Consider the following 7,101-nt stretch of genomic DNA (forward strand, 5'->3'; position numbering starts at 1 on the left):
GAAAATTCTGAGCTAAGTATTAAAGTTAGAAAAGTAGATGATGTGGGATGTTTTGTAACTGGGAGATACGTTGCAATAAAGATTCGGAAGGGAAGGATTTTTTTTTTAAATTATGGGTCACATATCAAAATTATTTTAACTTTAGATGCAGAAATAGAGTGTGCCAGTTAATATTACTCACAGCCTTTGTCCATCTGATTCACACAGAAGAAAGTCAACCTTCTTTGGTTATAACCACTGTTCTAAGATCTGCTCATCTGAATAAAATTTAGACCTTGTGGTAGTTAGATTCAGTTGTCAACTTGGCCAGGTGAAGGCACCTAGTTTTGTGGCTGCGGACATGAGCCAATGGTACATGAACCTCATCTGTTGCTAATTACATCTGCAGTCAGCTAGGAGGCGTGTCTGCTGCAATGAATGATGTTTGACTTAATTGGCTGGTGCTTAAATGAGAGAGCGCAGTGTAGCACAGCCCAAGCAGCTCAGCCCAGGCCTTTGGAAATGCAGAAAGGAATCACCCCAGGGAAAGTTGTTGAAACCCAGGGGCCTGGAGAGAAGGCCAGCAGGGATCACCCCGTGCCTTTCCAGGTAAGAAAGAACAGGCCAGCAGGGATCACCCCGTGCCTTTCCAGGTAAGAAAGAACCTCAGTTGAAAGTTAGTTGCCTTTCTTCTGAAGAACTAACAAAATAAATCCCCTTTTATTAAAAGCCAATCCATCTCTGGTGTGTTGCATTCCAGCAGCTAGCAAACTAGAACAGACCTTTATAGTAAACCCTCATTCAATAGAGTTTGATTAGAACCTGGTGAATTCACTTGACAGTTGACTACTCTGTTGCCATAAAAAAATTTCTTCACTATGGAAACAGTAGGTTCAGTGGTTCTGTCTACCTATGGAGGCATGTTGGGTTCTAAGTTTAGAACTGTAGCTCTCAACAACTAAATCATTTCAGGATTGCCAGCTAAACACCAATTTCTGAAGTGGATCCTACATTTCAGTGAATGTTTCAGAAACTTCCAGTCCTGTTCTAGACACTGAGTGTTCATTAGTGAGCAAGAGAGGCATATCTGCAGCCATACAGAAGGAAGATGACAAAATAAATAATCCTGAATGTCATTACTATTGAAAAAGAGGAATTATGGGACTTTTTATTCTACAGAATTATCCTAAATGGGTAGTAAATAAATGAATATGAGGGTATGATAAAGCAAATGATATTTATTTCAAAATTTACCTGAATTCCAAATGAATATACTGTAAACAAAGTAAAAACGTAATGATCTAGAAACATAATAAAAATATTTACTGAGTGCCTACTAGGTATTCAAGCATTAATACTTGTTAAGTCTAATTAGCTGCTGTATCAAAATGGACAATTTATGTTTTCTATGGAACCAGGTTTTCAAGCCCTGACCCTCTCCCCCATTAGCTTGATATCCCAAAGTCATTATATGGAGATCCTCATAGCAAACCTATAGGTTGATGTTATTAACCTAATTTTATTGATGGGAAAACTAAGGTCAGGTTGATTAAATAACTTGTTAAAAGACCCATAGTTGGTAAATGGAAAAGATATAATTTGAACCAAAATGTTGTGGGGGTTTTTCATTACAGTTCTTCAATAATAGATACATTTTTCTTTTGTGTCTATACTGAGCACCCAGTTCAAAAGAAGAAGTCCCTCCATTATCTTGGTTTCCTATGCCATTTTTTCTCTTTTTAGGATTTTCTCAACTTCAGTTTTCCCTCTATTTGGATTTATGTCTGAGTAAAAAAAAAAAAAAAAGAGGGGAGAATATCTCAAGGCTGCCAGGAACTCTTTCTGACTGTGCTGCTACGCAGCAGGGCTTAAGTAGAGATGGGAGTGAGTAGCAGGTTCTTTCCTGATATCCCCATATCAGATTAGGGTTTCCTGCTCTATCATCCCTGTTCAGGTTCTGGGCAAATTTGCCTTCAAGTTCCCTTCTTGGCCTGCTATATTTTGCAAATTCCTTCGTTATCAATGCAATTCTTGTTGAGAATCTAGAAGAAGGAAGCCAGGGCTTTCTTTCATCTCTCTGCGAGTGTCAGCATCCCTAGTCACAGTCGTTTCCCCAGTTCCTGCCAGGTGACCCTGACCCAGTGATCTGGTAGTGCCACCTCTTCCTTTTGTCCCTTCGACTGGAGCAGGGAAGGGAGTGACTTGAGAGTCTCTGGATTGCCTCACCACCCTCTGCTTGACATCTCCACCTTTAAGCACCTGCATATCCATTCCCATGCAATTAAAGCCTTCTGTTTCAAACACTCAGAATGGCTCTTGCTTCCCTGTTTAGATCTTGAGGCACCCGTTATATTTTATGTGTCATTATAAAGCTTGGTGCCCTTGTGAATATGTATTCATAAATGGCTTTTCAAAAATTAGATCAGAAGTTAACCAGGGTATGCAGGATGGGGAGAAAGTAGAATTATTGCCTGGTGGGTATAGAGTATTTGTAAATTGGGGGAATTTTTTGGTAAGAACAGTTTTATAAAGATCTGTTGAGTTAAACTCCAAGTTCCAAAATGGCAGAGACCATGCCTGTCCCCTTCAAATCTGTGTTGCACTGGTTGGCAGGTGTTTGAGAGTTATTTGTTGTGGATAGATGAATAAGATGAGCAGTAAAATTTTTTTCTTTCCTCAAACCATTTCAGTGACCTCCTCACTTCTTATACTTAACCACTGAAGGTAATGAGTGAAACGACAACAGATAAAAAGCAAAACTGTCCTTGTTCTATACTTAGTGATGCTTGATCATGTAGTTCCAGGGTTGTGAAAGTTAATTCACACACACAAAATCAAATAATAATACCCCAAATAATTAAAATGAAAATGGGATATTTAAATGTATCAGTGAAAAGAAAAATTTTATGAAACCAACTTGAGAAGCCCACAGTGGAGAAATTGAACCTCATGTGGATTTATTGAATTAGAGAGAACACAAGTGAGTGCTAAACTAGTTTTATTTTAACTTGAAACTTGTTCTTTGTTAGCATTTTTTTCTGTCAAATGTTTTGAATTTGATTGAATCATACTAATGACTCAGATATTTTGAAATGCATCATGACTGATTAAATACCATGGAAAAGATAGAGGATTTTTTTTTGAAATTTCAGAAATTTGTGAAAGGGAAAAGGCATACATATTTATCCAGAGGTCATAATTTTGGCATTGTTCAGATTTCTTTCACCCCAGCAGGACTCCCCATGTAGGTCTTTGACATTTCTGGAAGAAATGTCCTTCTTTTCTTCTTAGGTAGGCAGGAAGGTCATGCAATGGAGCAAAGGGGGGAGTTGTCAGTTTCAGTCCTTTCCTTGCCACAATAATGAGAAAATAATTCATTTGGAGACGTGTCTGTCTTACAAAAAAGGAATTGTGAAGCAATACTAAAAGTAGGAAAAAATCATTTTGTCAGTGTTGGAAAGCAATGAGCTGAAAATGATCTCTTTGTGTAAAGAAATTGCACAACATTAGTATTGCACTGAAATCCAAATCCATTTATGTCAGTAACATGCTCTGAAATGCTACTCTGGATTGTTCCCATGATCAGTTTGGGGAAAGGAACAGAGAACTTCCAGCTGTTGTCTTAATCTGAATATCCACACTAAACTACATCAGCCACGTAAAGCCCAGAAATCTCCCACTATGACGGCTCCATTTAGACCAGGAGGGATGGAGCAATTAAAGGACTTTAAAAGAAAAAAAAAAGTTCAACTCTTTAATCAGTATTTTGTTTTTCTAGTCACCATTCTTTAAGTTTCCATTATATATTCATCACAACAGAACTCAACCAGGCAAACACAAACAAATTTAAAGAAAAGTTCAAAGTAATATAATAACCACTGAATCTGCTATAACTACAAAGCAATCAAACTACTTTTGAATATCCAGGCAGAGTAGACAAAGTTGAGCCAAGTTACTTTACCTGGTGTATGCATCATGCAGAAGGGGATTAAAGAATCAGTATCACATGGCAATGCACATGGCCAAGTCCTCTACTTTTTCTTCCAGGTTCCACTGATTTCCAGCTTCTGGCTGCTCCCTGTGGCTTTCTCCCTCATGAGGACTTTCCTATAAAATCCTTCCCTACATGGTCTTCAGTAATAGGATTAAGACCCATTCTAAATAAGGTGGGACACACCTTAACTGAAGCATCACCACCAAAAGGTCCTATTTACAACAGATTCACACCCATAGGAATGAATACAGTTTAAGAACATATTTGTCTGGGGTACATGGCTTTAAAGGGCCCATCATATGCATGAAATCTAGAAAGATTAGCAGCATTTTGCTAGACAAAAGAGTGGAGGAAAAGCTGTTTCAGAGAGAGAACAGCCTGTGCAAAGATAAGGAAGTATGTATCAGCGTCATTCATCCAGGGTACTGGAAATACAGGTTACAACTGAGGAGGTAAAATTCACAGTGATACCTCATTGCCTATTAAACTGCCCTCATTTCTTTATTTTTCCTTGATTAAAATTCTTGGGAGTTGGGAGTATGGTAGATTGTATTATCGATTGCATTCTTTATTCCTTCCTGTATCCACCCCTTTGCCATATAATTGGTCATTCTTTGTCTTTTTACCCAAGAGTGTCTTATTCTGCCCGCCCTTACTTTAACCAATGGGATAAGAGATGAGAAGCAGGCAGAAGCTTAAAATGTACTTGAGGAGGAGGGCTAATCCCCTTGCACCTCTGCTCTTATTGTGGGGAGAGCCTCTCTTAGGTGCCTGAGGATGAACCCCATGTAGCGGGGCCATGCCATCCCACCCATAGCTCCCAGAGTTAAATGAATGCTTTTGTAGTAGGCAGCTGAGATTTTGTGGCTGTTTTGAATACAGTGTTGTGCTGATTAGCTGATGCACATGGGATCAACACATAGTATTTCTTTTTGCTGCCTAATATCAGAACCAGTTGAGAGAGAGTATACTTTCATAGGAACCAGGTAGATGGAGAGCAAGGTTCCACATTCCTCATGAAAAAGTCTACTTTGGAGGATGGGATGTGGGTGTATTTGAATGCTGGTTTCACAGTGCCCACCCTGAGTCATGTAGTCCTCCTCACCTACATCTAGACAGTACCAGTCCACAAGGGCTGGGCCTGCTCCCGTGAAACTCTGCTGGGGTTGGGGTGGGGTGAAGACAGAAGGGCTGCATTGGAAAGGCAGATCCCAAAGACAGAAGGGATGAAAGGTGTGCATGGCCTTGTCTTATTCCCAAGTTTACCATGAAATCATCTCTATCTATAAGACTGAGTAATCAGTGCCTACTTTGCAGGGTTTTGTGAGAGTTAAATTAAATTATAAATAAAGCATCAAAACCAATATAGTACCAGATGTAGACTGTGCTCAGTAAATCACCTTTCTTTTCTTCTTTCCTTACCCCATCCTGCCTCTGTTACCTGACTTTTAGTTATCTCTTCTCTTTTCGCTCTCTCCTTTTAACTTTCTCCCTGTCCCTCCATCTTGCTAATTCATCTCTAAATTAATAATAATGAATATAGTGTGTATTTTACAAACTTTCTGCTTCTTTTCTTAATTTAAGAATCTAAGGCAATGGTTCGTGGCTTCAGAGAGCCATTGGGGAATTGCCAAGAGGAAAGTTGAGGGGAAGAGTTAAAGGAATGTGATGTGATATGACGACATGATTGATTATACCCAAGCAACATCTTTTTCTGACTCAGCATGTCAAAAAATAAGGATCATTCATCTAAAAAAGATACCTTAACTGTCATGGTAGTTGCTTTATAAGCTCACATTTTGCATGATTTTCAACTTCGAAATCCTTCAATAGCAGATCATTCTAAGACAGAGGTACAAAAGAAAGAGAAGAGAACAAGTCTCTAAAAAGAGATGCAAAAGCGATAATAGATATCAAGCTTTAAAAAATCTACACAGGGCCCCAAAGTAGAAGATACAGAAAAACAATACGTTCTTGATCCCAAACCTCCACCATTAACTTTTGCACAGAAGTTGGGCCTATCTGAACCTCCTCCATTGCCACTATCAACAGATGAATGGGAAAAAGTGAAACAAAGATCCATCACTCAAGGAGGTTCTGTGCAGCCATGTCCAATATGTAAAGAAGAATTTGGAATTCAACCCCAGTGGCTGTCTTCATGTTCCCATATATTTCACAGAGTATGCCTTCAGGCTTTTGAAAAGTACACAAATAAAAAACCTGTCCTTTCTGAAGGAAGAACCAATATCAAATAAGAGTAATACATATTAAAGCCCGGTTATTCAAAATAAGACATGCAAGAAGAATCCAAGCCTATTGGAGAGGACATACTGTTAGGAAGTGGTATAGAAACCTTAGAAAAACTCTTCCTCTTGCAGTAGCCAAATTAAGAAAAAAATTCTTTGAACAAAAGATACCCAATATGAGTATGGAGAACCCTCATCATCCAACTATCCATTCATGAAATATACATTGCAAGATTCTACAAGCCAGTTACTTACAAAGTGATGGAAGAACTACAGCTATGCATATGAAGTGTACTCTGACATCATGGATTGGGGGGAGAGGAGCAATAAATAAAATATTTTGTCAAAAATGTTATATATTTCAGGAAGTAATTAATGTTATAAAAATATAAAGAGAATAAGATAGTAATAATATCAATAGTTTATTTGACACTAGCTGAAATGATAATATATGTTGGGTATGTTGGATAAAAAAATTTATTATTAAAATAAAAAAATCTCATACATGAAGCACTTATTTTCTTCCATCAGCATAAATCAAACTAAAATAAGTTCCTTTAAAAATCTGTTTGGTATTCAATTGTTATTCACATTTTGACTTACCGGCTCTTAAGCATAAGAGTTCTACCCCTGAGTATATTACTGTCATATCTCATATGTTCTCTATTTCCACTTCTGTTTTCCAAATTAAAAAATACTTTGCTTTTTTACTTTAATATGTGTTTGAGCTTATTATACTTTTGATTTAAAATCTGTTTAGATAGTTCTATATCAAAGAGACATGCAGTTCACTAAACTACCCTATTAAGCCTACTTTTTTTTTTTTTACCTTTTTTATTGGCTAGTATAGCATATATACAAAGCAAAGAAGTAAAAAAGTAC

At 37.7% G+C, this 7,101-nt stretch overlaps 1 pseudogene; it reads left to right on the forward strand.

Moving 5' to 3' along the window:
* Positions 1-1,099: 1,099 nt before the first annotated feature.
* On the forward strand, positions 1,100-6,738 carry LOC143685183 (RING finger protein 32 pseudogene; annotated as a pseudogene).
* The last annotated feature ends 363 nt before the right edge of the window (positions 6,739-7,101 follow it).

Source organism: Tamandua tetradactyla, chromosome 5, assembly GCF_023851605.1.
Source record: "Tamandua tetradactyla isolate mTamTet1 chromosome 5, mTamTet1.pri, whole genome shotgun sequence".
Lineage (NCBI taxonomy): Eukaryota > Metazoa > Chordata > Mammalia > Pilosa > Myrmecophagidae > Tamandua > Tamandua tetradactyla.